Below are 9,758 nucleotides of genomic sequence, written 5' to 3'. Positions count from 1 at the left end.
CTCGGGATTCGACCCGCCAAACTGCCGACCTTCTGATTGACAAGCTCAGCGTCCTAACCCACTGAGCCACCACGTCCCTATTCTAACCCATATAGTGGGTACAATAACACTTACCACTTAGCAATAGCACTTAGACTTGTGTACCGCTTCACAGCGCTTTACAGCCCTCTCTAAGTGGTTTACAAATGTCGGCATCTTGCCCCCAACCATCTGGGTCCTCATTTTAGTGACCTCGGAAGGATGGAAAGCTGAGTCAAGCTGAAGCTGGTCAGGACTGAACTGCTGGCAGTCAACTGGGCCACCAGGCTCTTTTGCTCAATGCTGGAGAAGCTTTCATAAGTGCCCATCCATACCATGATGATGATGACATCCACATCATCCCCCAAATGACATTAATCATGTAATTTGCAAACTAGATAATTCACATCATTTTCATGGCAATGTCATGATCTGTGACATCACCTGTCACCTTGCCCTCCTTGAGATGCCCCTGGCTGGCCAATTTAAGAGGCAAGCAAATCTTCTCTACTTGGCAGCCCACTTGCTCACCCACCCTGCTTACAAATGGCTTACGAGCACTGCGGCCATAACAAGCTACCTGAGTTCCCTTCTGCAAGGTCTGTACAGATGATTTGTAATAGATCAGCCAAAATTTCTGCTTCTCACTTGTTGCACAATAGCAAATAAAAGGCCACAAACAAAACATCAGCCTCCTTGAGGTAAGGTCAGGTTTGTATTAAGTGGAAAGCTCTCAGGCTCAGCAACCATCCACAGTAAAATCAGTGGCATGTTTGTAAGTTGCCTTGGTCCAGGTCTTTGTGTCTCCTGGTGGGAGTGTTTTGTGCTACAAGCTCTAGCCAAGTGGAGCATTGTGTAGAAATTCTGGGCAATGAACCAATTAAGGCAGCACTGCTCAGCTACATTGCCACAGTGGAAAGGTCAGTTGAGAAGAAAACTATATCTCTTCCTATGCTTTGCTACTGAGTTAAAGAGAGAAAAGAGTGGAAGAGAGAGGGGGAAGAGGAAGGAAGGAAGGAAGGAAGGAAGGAAGGAAGGAAGGAAAGATAGAAAGAAGGAAGGAGGGAGAGAGGGGGAAGGAAGGAAAGAAGGAAGGAAGGAAGGAAGGAAGGACGGAAGGAAGGAAGGAAGGAAGGAAGGAAGGAAGGAAGGAAAGATAGAAAGAAGGAAGGAGGGAGAGAGGGGGAAGGAAGGAAGGAAGGAAGGAAGGAAGGATGGATGGATGGAAGGAAGGAAGGGAAGGAAGGAAGGAAGGAAAGATAGAAAGAAGGAAGGAGGGAGAGAGGGGGAAGGAAGGAAGGAAGGAAGGAAGGAAGGAAGGAAGGGAAGGAAGGAAGGAAAGATAGAAAGAAGGAAGGAGGGAGAGAGGGGGAAGGAAGGAAGGAAGGAAGGAAGGAAGGAAGGAAGGATGGAAGGAAGGAAGGAAGGAAGGAAGGAAGGAAGGAAGGAAGGAAGGAAGGATGGAAGGAAGGAAGGGAAGATAGAAAGAAGGAAGGAGGGAGAGAGGGGGAAGGAAGGAAGGAAGGAAGGAAGGAAGGAAGGAAGGAAGGAAGGATGGAAGGAAGGAAGGGAAGATAGAAAGAAGGAAGGAGGGAGAGAGGGGGAAGGAAGGAAGGAAGGAAGGAAGGAAGGAAGGAAGGAGAAAGCTCAAGAAGAGAAGAAAAGAAAACAAGTGGATGGAGATGGATAAAGGGGCATGTCTGAATTTCCAAGCAAGTGTGCTGGTTCAATAATATAGCAGTATTCACTGCAAAGCCACCAGCTTCAGTGAGGTTATCAGCCATGAGCAGCAGAATTCAGGATGGGCATCTTTGCTAATATGACACTGCAACATTTTCCATGTTTGTGCAGTGTAGGAATTTAGAGAAAAGATTTTAGGCAAAAAGTTTTTTTTTTTAAAAAAAGTTATATTCAAATTCATAAAAGTTATTTTAAGTGACATTAAAATCTGGACTTTGATCTCTGTGTTAATAAGTAAGAGTAAACAAAGTTAACCATGAACGTGGCTATATCCAAGTTTAGAATATGTGACTGTTTTAAACATTTCAGTTTAATTTTGCTGGATTTATCCCTTGTATATCCGAATGACACACAAGGATAGGTTTTGTAAAAAATGGTTCAGTTCCATTTTTGTATAAAACACATGGGAGAAACCTAGCCAATCAACACACAAATTGCTGCCACATAACAAGGTACTATTTTTTGTCAAACTTTAAATCTGGAACATACAAATGTTTTAATCTACAGTCAATTGCCTATGCTCTTCCATTTAACTATTCTTTTTTTTTAAATTCCACATATCCCCATATTTCTTCTGTCCCAATTACAGCACAATGACAGGGAGGAAGCGGGCTGCCGAAAGTGCCTCTTTACGCAGTCTTCTGCTGTCCCTTCTTTCCAATCAAAGACTTGTGGATGTGCGGAATTACGCCTCCACCAGCAATGGTCGCTTTAATAAGAGAATCCAACTCATCAGCACGAATAGGTAAATGTAAAGGTAAAGGTTCCCCCGCACACGAGTGCTAGTCGTTTCCGACTCTAGGGGCTGGTGCTCATCTCCGTTTCAAAGCTGAAGAGCCAGCGCTTGTCTGAGGACGTCTCCGTGGTCATGTGGCTGGCATGACTAGACGCCAAAGGCGCACGGAACGCTGTTCCCTTCCCACCGGAGTGGTCCCTATTTTTCTACTTGCATTTTTACGTGCTTTCGAACTGCTAGGTTGGCAGAAGCTGGGACGAGTAACAGGCGCTCACTCTGTTACGCGGCACTCGGGATTCGACCCGCCAAACTGATGACCTTCTGATCGACAAGCTCAGCGTCCTAACCCACTGAGCCACCGCGTCCCTTTCAGCACGAATAGCCAGCTGCAAATGGTGAGGAGCGATACGTTGGATCCTTAGAGGTGTTGCCTGCCAACTCCAAAACCTCAGCAGTGAGGTATTCAAGAATTGCAGCACTGTACACGGCAGCTGTAGCACCAACCCTTCCGTGGCTTGTGGTGTGAGTCTTCAAGTGTCTGTGGATACAGCCCACTGGGAACTGAAGCCCAGCTCTTGGCAAGCGAGATACTGCCTTTGCCTTGCCACTGTCTTTGCCAGCCTTGCCTCCAGTCATGTTTGCTTCGCTCCTGTGCAAAGTCCAGTCCTGATTCTGTGTGACATCCACCTGCGAAAGTCAAGAGACAATAACCTGCCTGGGCATGAGGAGGGAGCCTGGCCTGCCGTGGCCCGCATGTCTGGATTAGAAAAATGGGTAACAGGAAAGCAAGGGTCTTCATTCTCTCTACCAATGGACCAGCTTTGAGAGAACATGGCTTTCAATAATCACAGTATCAAGTTGCCCGTCCCTTTTTGAAGACAACCTTCCTCCATCTATTGCCTTCCAGACTATAATGCTCAGAATTTTTAGCCAGCAAGCTCAGTGGACAGAACAGTTTGGAACAGTAATTTATTTATTTATTTATTGATGGGATTTATATCCCGCCCTATCTCCCGAAGGACTCAGGGCGGCTAACAGCAAAACATATAATAAGTACAGAGATCAAGATAGAAATAAAATTGAGAACATCTGTGCAATAAATTAAATTAGAGAATTTAAGAGATAAATTAAAAATACTAAATATAAATTAAATAAAATGCCTGTCAGTCTAGGTCGGCCTGGTGGAACAGGAGTGTTTTGAGGCCGCGGCGAAAGGATTGGAGGTTTTGGGCCATCCGAAGCTCAGGGGGGAGCTGATTCCATAGGGCTGGCGCTCCCACAGAGAAGGCCCTCCCCCTGGGGGTCGCCAGTCGACATTGCCTAGCTGACGGTACCCTGAGGAGGCCTTCTCTGTGCGAGCGTACTGGACGATGGGGATTTGTTCCCGGCAGCAGATGGTCCTGCAAGTATCCCGGACCTAAGCCATGTAGGGCTTTAAAGGTAAGTACCAGCACCTTAAATCTCACCCGGAGGGCAACTGGTAGCCAATGCAGCTCACGCAGGAGTGGTGTAATATGGGAGTATCGGGGAGCTCCCATCACAACCCGTGCAGCTGCATTCTGCACCAGCTGAAGCCTCCGGGTGGTCTTCAAGGGCAGCCCCATGTAGAGAGCATTACAGTAATCAATACGGGAGGTAACGAGTGCGTGGGTGACTGTACGTAGGGCATCTCGGTCCAAAAAGGGGCGCAACTGGTATATAATGTCACCAGGCCGGCTCAAAACATGCCACTGGTGCTAGGCTCTGACACTAGGCTCTGCCCTCTCACTTTGTGACTATTTGACACAAGGTCTGGCCTGTGGTGAACTTTGGAATTGTTATTTTAAACAAGCAATTTGGAGCTCTCAAATTCTTGAACTAAAGACCAGAATCTGCAGGATTTAGGCTTCAACCTTGGGCCTCCCTAAGTTCTTAAAAACTATACTTTGTCTATGCGTGACTAAGAAGGGAATGTATTAAAGACATGGCTGGACAGTCACCTTCTTAACTACATTTAATTTTAAGTCAGTTTATATGGAAGAGCCAGGCAACCTAATTCAGGTTGTGCCCTGGTTACTGGAAAACAAGCATGAGACCTGAAATAGGAACCGTGGGGCACTTGCACACTCTGGTCTTAGAAGTTCATATTGCTTAGGAAATGGTAGGAGGCCAAGAAGCCATGCAGGCAGGGGTTTCTGGTGGACAATTTGGTGGGTCAAAAAACCCAAGATGGCAACTGCACCCATGTGATCAAAGCTCCACCCTTGGTACACATATCTGCTTATCTGCACAGAGTAAATCTTTCCCATCTTTTGCTTGTACCTGTAAGTCTTAAAAGATCTCTTATAAACCCTTATAGGCAAATCTCCAAGAGAGAATGTACTTTTCTCATTGATTATCAAAATCATTTACTTTTCTCATCTATTATCAAAATAGATCTTGTTCACATAGAGAGAAAGAGAAGCGCTTGCAAATTCTGGAACAAAGGCTCCTGCTGCGAAACATCAGATGCCCATTCTTTGCAACCAAAGATAAAACTCTCTGAAATGCTGTATCCCTCAGCCAGGTCTGTGGACCTACCATGCCCAATATATTTGTCATGCTGTATGAAGTTACCGTACAGTATATGCTCACGAATAGCTTCAGAACTTTAAGTTACCAAATATACTTCCAAAATTGGATTTGGCTTATCCACAGATGGGCAGACCCTCAATTTTTTAGCTAAAGTATCGTGAACAATATGAGTTGGCTTATCCATGGGTGGTGTATTTTTCACGGTATTTTGGGTAAAGATCAGAAGGTCAGTTTATTTGCAGATGGGCTTATTCATGAGTATTTATAACAAGCTGTTTTCTCTGCAACAGACTAACTGGAGGTGACACATCTAAGATCTGACACATGTGGGTATCTTTCCAACCCAGCATCCTCCACCCACTCCATGGCCTTTTCCAGGTCTGGAGCAGATCTGTTATCTCATTTTCTCCATGTAGAACCCCCTTTCCTTATATTGCATTGATTTGTATTAAACTTTCAATTATTTTGATGTCTTGAGCTCGAGTCAATATCTCCTACAGATCCTTGCTGGAATGACCTTTTCTATGGTCCACCTTCAGAAGAGGAGAACTGCATTTCTATTGAACAGTAGCGCCTTCAAATATCACTCTGGGATCTGGCCTGAGTGCTAAGAAAATTGGTGGAAGGCAGCCCACTGGCGATTTTATGGAACCTCGCCCCAGCCTTATTCAGGTGGGTCTAAATGGAATGTGTAGATGACCTTGGTGGAGGAGGGGGAAAATGTTGCCTCAGAAACAATCAGAGAAGAGAGATAGGAGCCTCCAGTGGCTTAACAGACAGAGAACGAAACGTAGAAAGGATCAAGCACTAATGGATCAAGCACTTAAAAATGATGATGGGAAGTTTATATTTTTAGACTTGCAAGGGTCTGTTAATATAACTTTGAAGTAGAATTAGTTCATTTAGTCATGTTTCCTGCCTGGTTTAGCTGGGAGGGCTGACATTGGGCTACAGCTAGGGGCAATTCAGATATTCTTCAGAACTGGAAAAAGTTCTGCACTCTAAATTTTTGTCATACCTCCACAACCCTTTTTTGAAGCAAGCAAAGGTTGGCGGGAATCAAACCTCATTGAAATCTTATCAAATGCTTGATGGATCAAGCAGCAGCAATTTGAACTTTGTTCTCCTGCACTCATCTCATCTCATTCATCTCAGCCAACCTTCCAGACTTATAAGCAACTACTTACCCAAGCTGTTTCTGGCTACTTCCTTCCCTTTGAATAAGGCTTTCTAATATGAGGAACCAGCTCTATTCTCTGCCTGGGCAATGATTTGTGTCCTGGCCATGCTGCATAGAAGGCAGCTTGTGGGGGAAAAGTTGATTTATGTGGGCCTGATCAGGATAATCCATCAGGGAATTTCTCTGTAGGCTTCTCTTTGGCCATCTGCCATCCTGTTGGGAAACTGCCAGTCATGCTGGAAGGAGAGGTCAAGTGGGGACCTAGTTTGGAGTCTTTGCATAGCTGCAAGAACATAAGCCTGACCTCTCCTAAGGTCCATGAAACCTTATCTGTTTGTTCCCAGGAAAAGGCAAGCGGTTTGGGAGATTTTTGTAACATAGGTAGAAGTCAATAAAGTTGCAAACTAAAGCTACTGGTGACTCTGGTTGCTTGTGCATGACACATCTTCCTCAACCTTCTTCTACAGCCCCCACGAACTGCTTCCAAAAAGGCTGGTGTTTCCCTTTCACCACGCAGTGTTTGGTCAAGTCTGTATGTTTTTGCTACTTTTACAACAGATACTGTACCTAAAATTTTCTAGAATGCTAAACATTATCATGAAAACCTTAATATATTAAAAAAAAAGTATCCCAAATGCTTTCTGGCACCTCTGCCTTCAGATATATAGTATGATAAATTGCTGTTCTAAACACCTCTGTGCTATTTCTGATATCAAATATTAAATGCCATTATAGGTCAACTGTTAGTCCTGCCAAAGATTCCAGCTATTGACATAAAATAATCCTGGATATGAAATGAATATACTTGATGAATGCCTGGTGACTGTGCAGAGAATATCCAGTGATAAAACTCTTCAGAACTTATAGACAGTCTACTTTTGAAATGGGCATTTCAGGAAACAAAGTTACTGCTGCTCCACTCCAAATCATCAAGCCATTCTAAGGTTCAAGTCAATCAATCAATCAATCAATACAATGCCAAGAAAAGAAGCAAATCATTGAACAAATCAACCCATAATTCTCACTCAATGCAAAAACAACCAGGCTCAAATTATTCTCCTCTGGATAGATTACATGAAGACACAGCTCTCTGGAGAAGGATCTCTATGCTGGGAAAGGTAGAAGGAAAGAGAAGAAGACGACTGGTGGACAGGTGGAAAAACTCAGTTATAGCGGTGTTGGGGGCACACTTGGAAAACCTGAACGACCAGGCTGGGGACAGATCCTTTTAGAGGAACTCTATTTATGCAATTTCAAAGAATCAGCAACAACTTGATGGCACATAATCAAATCAATTTAACTCTCTGGAGAAAAATCTGATGCTGTGAAAGGTGGAAGGAAAGAAAAGACGAGACAAAGAGCAGCAAGTGGATGGACTTAATTATAGTGCTGATGGGCACTCCATTAGGAACCCTGAAAGACTAGTTAGATACAGACCATCATGGAGGAAATCTTTATGGATGCTAAGAGTTGGCACAGACTTGACAGGACATATTCAATCAATCAATCAATCAATCAATCAATCATTCAATTAATCTCTGTTTTGTAACCTGGTATAATCAAACAAAGATTAATGGAAGAAGATGTCTCTCTCTTGCTGGAAGGGTTTATTGTATTACCCCAACCCCCCTACCCTAACCCCACCTGCTTCCTCTCTTGGTGGGTTGTCATCTGCCCTGCCTTGAGCTTTGTTCTACTGCAGGGGTGTCAAACTCAATTTCACTGAGGGTCACATAGCATTGTGGTTGCCCTCGGGGGGCCGGGTGGGTATGGCCAGGGTGGGCGTGGCCTACTGGGTGGGCATGGCTGGAGTGCGTATGGCCTACTGGGTGGGAATCGCCAGCTCTACATCATTGGCATCAAGGGTGCCTATGGGGGCCTGGGAAGGAGTGGGACAGATCTGAGGGTCTGTAGCAGAAGGAGGGTCTCTGGGCCAGGGCTAAGGCAGTGGGGGCCGTTCCCTCACTGTTTCCAGGATGGCTTCGCGGGCCACATGAAACCACTTCGCGGGCTGGATTCGGCCCCCGGGCCTTGTGTTTGACATGTCTGGTCTACTGCATGGTCCAAAATGAGATCTGCCCTTCAAATGAATAACTAGGAGCGGTTTTGTTTTAGAAGTCTGATCCCCTCAAGCTTTATTGGTGTTAGCAGGGAAAAGGGAGGGAGAGAAGGAAAGACTTTGCAGAACTGGGGTTTTGGAGGATGGTGGTTTTGGTCATAATTTTATGAAGAGAGAGAGAAAAGACTATTGGGTCTTTAAACTCAGTCAATCAAAATGAACTCAGTTATGGTCATGATTTCTCCCCCTGGAAGGCAATTTTTGTTTTCAGAATTTTAAAAGTTGTAAAAGTATACCTTTCACTACAAATAGACTTGAGGATCTTTCTCGACTAAGGGACCAAGTTGGGGCAGGTCTGACAAATTTTCAAATGATAGAATTATACAAATGATAGAATGGTGGCTTTGGAAGGCACCATGATGTTCCCCACAGCTTTCTTTCCTTTGTATTGAATATTCCAAATTCCTTCACTTTGTCCTCATAGCCATGGTCTCAAACCCCTATATTATTTTAGTTGCCTTTTCCTAGAGTTGTTCTGACCTGTCAACATCCTTCTGGGAAGGTGGTGCCCAGAGTTATACATAGTTCTCCAAGTCTGCTCTCACCAATGTAGTGAGGAATGCTACTCTGAAGTATCTTTCATACAAGGCTTCCTCTAATGCAGCCCTTTCAGCAGCTATCTCACATTGATGGTTGATGTTCAGCTTGTTATCAGTGACCACAACCAAGGATTTTTTCAATGTCATCTTTCCAAGCCATGAATCCCCCTTTTTGTATGCCCTGTGTGTCCCACGTAATCTTCAGCACATGCAATACAAAAAAAGGGAGACTTAACAGAGTGTGCAAATGATCACACAATATCCTTAATTTCTCATGCCAGCAAAATAATGCTTAAGATAATCCACTGTAGGATTATGTATGATTGTAGGATTAAAGGTCTACACGGAAAAAGGAGATGCCAGATATTCAGGCTGGCTTTAGAAAAGGTTGGGGAACACAAAACATTATTTCTGAAGCTTACTGGATAATTGAGAAAGCCAAATAAGACCAAAAAGAAGTCAATATGTGCTTCATTGATTATAGAAAGCCCTTTATTTTGTTTGTCACCTCCAGCTATGGAAAAAAACAAGTTAGGAAAATTGCTGATAACTTCTGTATTGGAAAAGACTGCTAATAGTACCATAGACCAGGGGTAGGCAGCCTTGGCTCTTTTATGACTCGTGGACTTCAACTCCCAGAATTCCTGAGCCAGCCATGCCGGCTCAGGAATTCTGGGAGTTGAAGTCCACGAGTCATAAAAGAGCCAAGGTCGCCTCCCCCTACTATAGACCACTGAACCAAAACCAGCCAATCAACCAACCAACCAACTATCAAACAAATCAACCCAGGGTTTTTCCTTGCACAAATGACCACGTTCAAGTTATTCTACTTTGGACACCTCCAGGATCCAGTTCTCTAGAGAAGTCTTTGAT

At 44.3% G+C, this 9,758-nt stretch overlaps 1 pseudogene across 1 annotated transcript; it reads right to left on the bottom strand.

Annotated features, from left to right (window-relative positions):
• Nucleotides 1-2,312: 2,312 nt before the first annotated feature.
• LOC308672521 (histone H2A.V-like) lies at nt 2,313-3,130 on the bottom strand (annotated as a pseudogene). Its single transcript has 2 exons — nt 2,857-3,130; nt 2,313-2,486 (listed from the first exon to the last, which is right to left on the bottom strand). The product of its transcript is annotated as a histone H2A.V-like (transcript).
• Nucleotides 3,131-9,758: the final 6,628 nt, after the last annotated feature.

This window comes from Vipera berus (genome assembly GCF_964194415.1).
Source record: "Vipera berus genome assembly, chromosome: 9".
NCBI lineage: Eukaryota > Metazoa > Chordata > Lepidosauria > Squamata > Viperidae > Vipera > Vipera berus.
Note: the sequence above shows the minus strand (reverse complement) of the source record. Positions and strands in the feature narration are given on the sequence as shown.